Source organism: Arachis ipaensis, chromosome B09 (genome assembly GCF_000816755.2).
Source record: "Arachis ipaensis cultivar K30076 chromosome B09, Araip1.1, whole genome shotgun sequence".
NCBI lineage: Eukaryota > Viridiplantae > Streptophyta > Magnoliopsida > Fabales > Fabaceae > Arachis > Arachis ipaensis.
In genome coordinates, this window is record NC_029793.2 from 63,812,113 (window position 1) to 63,815,214 (window position 3,102).

The window sequence follows — 3,102 nt, forward strand, 5'->3', positions numbered from 1 at the left end:
CACTTGAACATATTCCCAAATGGCTTCTTTATCTTTAATCCCCTTCCAATTTGTGTAAATTAATGGACAAAAATATGAATTCCTAGCTACTGTGCCCAAAAATTTGCTCAAGTTGTTTACAGCTTCATCAGTAGGACCAATTGCCTCTCCTTCAATATCTAGAGTAATTTCTTCTCTATCTTCCAACTGTCTTGCATGAATCTTCAAGCAATGTATAGGTCCTCGTGTTTTCTTCACTGTTGTCTCTATACAAAGATACTAATTATATACCATCCCTCTTATTGATTTATAAGATATTTAATTGAAAAAAAGAACAAATTAAAGTAACCTATTGAGTTAAATTTGGTCACGAAACAAAACTAAAGTAACAAATTACCAAATTCAATTCATAAATTGGAATTCAATTAACACAAATTTTTAGAAATTTTGACAGCATTTTGGCAGTAAATAGGCCATTTCTGAATTTAAACAAATAGCAGAATCAACCCATATGAACTCACTAAAATTAAATCAGCACTAATCAGGATCAATTTATATGAATTAAATGGCAGCAAGCAAAAAATGGGAATCAGCAGCAAGGATAAAGCAAGGCATGACATCAGCCATTAACAAGGGTAAAGCAGCACCATACAATTTGAAACAAAACTGCAACAACCATCATTTGTCAATTAAAACAGCTCAGAAAACCATTCATTCCAGGCATCAGCAGCAACCAAAAAGTTCAACCTAAATCCACTACAAATCAGATATAACTTCCTAACCACCTATAATCCACTAAGCATGCATAACTAAACTGGCTAATCTAACAAAAACTAAACAAACTAATTAAACTAAGAAAATGTAATTAGGGAAAAAATCAATTAAAATACTCCCGCGCGTGCGCACACACACACCTCTCACAAAATAAATCACACATTCATCTCACCCAAAACTCAATCTCCACACATCCAATATCCATTAAAAACCATAATCTCTTCCTATTCTCTTCAAGCATCTTATCCAGCTCTTTCCTCTCTTTTCTAGCTTGTTCCTGCACCATATAAAGAATCCCCAGCCAAATGAAGACATTGTCTTTTCTTAAGCTTTGAAATCATACATGTATCATAAAGATGATATGAGACCAGAAAAATAAAAAGAAAACTAATTAGGACCTCAACCTGCATTTCTAGAAGAAGATACTACATACTATTATTGTTATTAGGCACAGAACATAGCAGTGATGATAAATCATGCAAATAGTGGCTCGGCATTTGTGTTGACGACATTTTAAGGCCAGAGATGTTCACATGATAGATGATCATCAAGAAAGGGGAAGTGTTGTGTTGTGTCAGAGAAAACGTCCCACTTTTTTAATTGACTCTCATCTGCTTTGAGAATTTTATGTGCCATTGGGGGTGTAGAGGGACATCATCCAATTCTCTTTACAAACAACATGTGACTTGTGCTATGCATTCATCCAATTTAGTACTGCCTAAGCATCAAATCTTACACCAATTTCACAAAACAGATAGAACAAAAGTAATAATAATAATATACAAGATTGCAACACTAACCTTGGATTTTGGTTGAGTGGTTTAAAGAAATATGCCATATTTTAAGAACATTAAGCAAATTTAGATACAACAACAAAACCTTCTCATACTAGATAGGTTGGTCCCTAATTTTCAGATGCAAATGGCAAAGTAATATATTGGTCAAGCTTTTCACAGACACACTTTCAGTATAGTTTCCTGATGATTGATAATGTTAAGGAGTGAAGATAGTGAAAGAGATAGTTATTTATATAAGAAGGTTTAGTATTAATCTAGAATTAAACCTGGAAATAGCATTTCTTGTGTAATTTGATTAATATAGGACACTGAAAGGGATTCATTTAAGGATGAGTGATTTGAACATATTTTAAAGATACTCAAAGGTACCAAGATTACTACAGAATTTATTCACACTAAAACAATTGTTGAAAATATGACAATTTTAGTGCTTGAAACTCTCTCGCACTATAATACTATATATATGATCCAATTAACTTTGTAGGCATTCTAAAATTAAAACTATTAAACTTTAAAAATAAATCCCCTACCTCAGAGTGTCGAACTAGCAGGAATTAATTGCAACAAACCCCTTTTTCTTAATCCATGGCAACAGCAGCAACATTTCCGATCACTTTCCAGCAGTAGCAGCGGCACTGGAGCAGGGAAAAGGCAGGGCAGTTCAGACCAACGGCTCCAGCAACCTCCTCTGGCGAGTTATGTCCCTTTTTCCATCGCTACTTTTTATCGCAGTGAACCATTAGTAGCAGACGTCTTGATTGGCACCAGCGGCGAGTTTCAACAGTTGAGGATTGAATGAAGTTGCAGCGGCAAGGAAGACGGCCATGATAGCAGTAGCAACCCCCTTTCTGCAGTGACGGCAACAGAAGCTTCGCTAGCGGTGAGTGTGACTCGACGGTAAGTGTGGCGGATTGGAAGAATATGGTGGTATTGGCGGCTCAAGGGAAGGCAGAACAACGATAGCGATCGTGGCTCCAGTGAAGGTGACGGCTTCTTCTACTCCTCGTCACGGTCCTTGGCTCTAATCTCCCTCATCTCAATCTCGGGCTTCCCTCAGCGACACAGAACTGACGGCGGCTCAGACGGCAGCGGTGACGTTGAAGCACGACGGCGACGAGGCGTTGGTGGCGGGACAGCTCCGTCGCAGACTCTGTCTCCCTCTCACGCATGTCGTTCTCTTCCTCACATCCGACTCTCTCTTAGTCACCCCTCTAACTTCACCTGACGATGACAACGACAACGGTGGAACCCTTCCCGGCGCCATCCCCTCCCTTGCTTCTCCTTCTTCTTCTTGTCCATTTCCCCCTCGAGCTCCCCCTGTTTCTCGTTTCTCCCCTTTTCTTTCCTTCTCTGTGTGTGAGTTGTGTTTAATTTAGGGCACAAAGGAAATTTGGGATAATAGGGTTTAAATTAAGAATTTTTAGAATTAGGGTAAAATGTATATAAGTAATATAATAATTTTTATAAAATATTTGAGATCAAATAATAATTTAATATTTGAATATAATACTGTAAAGATTATTTTTGGAGCATATAAAATTTTATTTACTCA

The 3,102-nt window shown here is 37.4% G+C and overlaps 1 long non-coding RNA gene across 1 annotated transcript; it reads right to left on the reverse strand.

The window, feature by feature from the left end:
* On the reverse strand, nt 634–2,288 carry LOC110267019. The gene is made up of 2 exons (XR_002354304.1): nt 2,081–2,288; nt 634–1,030 (listed from the first exon to the last, which is right to left on the reverse strand). It is a non-coding gene; the product is annotated as an uncharacterized LOC110267019 (long non-coding RNA).